Consider the following 1,082-nt stretch of genomic DNA (forward strand, 5'->3'; position numbering starts at 1 on the left):
TGTGGCGGGGGCTTCCCGGGTCCGGCGCTCGCCCGATCCACGCCCCCCACTGTCGCAGAGAGGAGGCGCCCGGGCCTCGCGGCTCCAGAGCCGACTCCCGCGCGCTCCGCGGACGCCCCGCCTCTCGGCGCAGGTGGGCGGGGCCGACGAGGACGGGGCTAGCTTCGGGGTCAGCTTGGCCAGCGGTGCCAGCGAGCAGCCTGCGGTTCCGGGCCTGGGACGCGCCAGGGGCCGGATCATGGACCGGGCGGAGGTGGCGAGGGTGGGCGCGGTGGGGAGCGCCAGCGTGTGAGCCGTGGTGGCAGGGGTGGAGCTGGCACAGACCAAGATGGTCTGGATGGCGGAGCTCTTGACAATTTCTGGATTTTACTGAAAAACACAAACACCCAAGCTCACCTAACGGTTGTGACCCTGCCGCAAGGACTCGCTACTCCTGCAGCCTCCTGTGTTCCGTGTAACTAGCGCGGGCTCCTCGTCTGTAACACGAAAACAAAAACAGCAGTTCTGCATTTTAAGGTGAAAATAATTCCTAGTCGGGACAAAGCTCACTGGGACACAGTAAGCGCTCAGTGTATGTTAGCTTTTCGTTCCTTTCGTACAACACAAACCTGTTCAAAGATTACGTTCTTCCTTCAGAGTCACATGCTTCCTCCAGGTTCCCAGGCTAAGACGTCACGACCTCTGCAAGCAAACCCTCCCTGCTCAGGTGGGCTAGGAATAAGGTGTGCGGAGCCCGGGGCGGGGCCCGGGTGGGCGGGGCGCGAGTGGGCGTGGCTCGGCTGGACGCCAGCAGAAGTTCCCCTGGCCTCCAGTGGGCGCGGGCACGCCTGTGCGTGCGCAGCACCCAGAACGCCAGACCATGATTTACACGCGCTCGGACTTAACAGCGCCAGACCACGCCCCGAGGTCTCCATCACCTCGGTGTCCTGGAGAACTCGCCCAGAAACACCTGCTTCCCTACAGAAGCGCACGAGCCCTCCCATCTGCGCAGAGCGGCCCTACGCCTGGCCCCGCGGGGCACACACAAAACTCGCGCAGGCTCTCCTAACACCGCCCAGTGGCCGGCGGGGTGCGGGCGGCTC

The 1,082-nt window shown here is 64.5% G+C and overlaps 1 protein-coding gene across 4 annotated transcripts in view; it reads right to left on the reverse strand.

Moving 5' to 3' along the window:
* Positions 1-1,082, reverse strand: part of BBS9 (Bardet-Biedl syndrome 9) — a 296,326-nt gene that overhangs the window by 294,160 nt on the left and 1,084 nt on the right. For 2 of the 4 annotated variants that reach the window (XM_027766864.1, XM_027766862.1), the window contains exon 1: positions 397-471. The exons of 1 other annotated variant lie outside the window; for it this stretch is intronic. The gene's annotated coding sequence lies outside the window, so the exon portion shown is untranslated. Of the gene's footprint in view, positions 1-396; positions 477-1,082 lie in introns of those variants that run through there. One more of the 4 variants, XM_027766860.1, reaches the window with a different exon arrangement.

Source organism: Tupaia chinensis, unplaced genomic scaffold (genome assembly GCF_000334495.1).
Source record: "Tupaia chinensis unplaced genomic scaffold, TupChi_1.0 Scaffold143756_1, whole genome shotgun sequence".
NCBI lineage: Eukaryota > Metazoa > Chordata > Mammalia > Scandentia > Tupaiidae > Tupaia > Tupaia belangeri.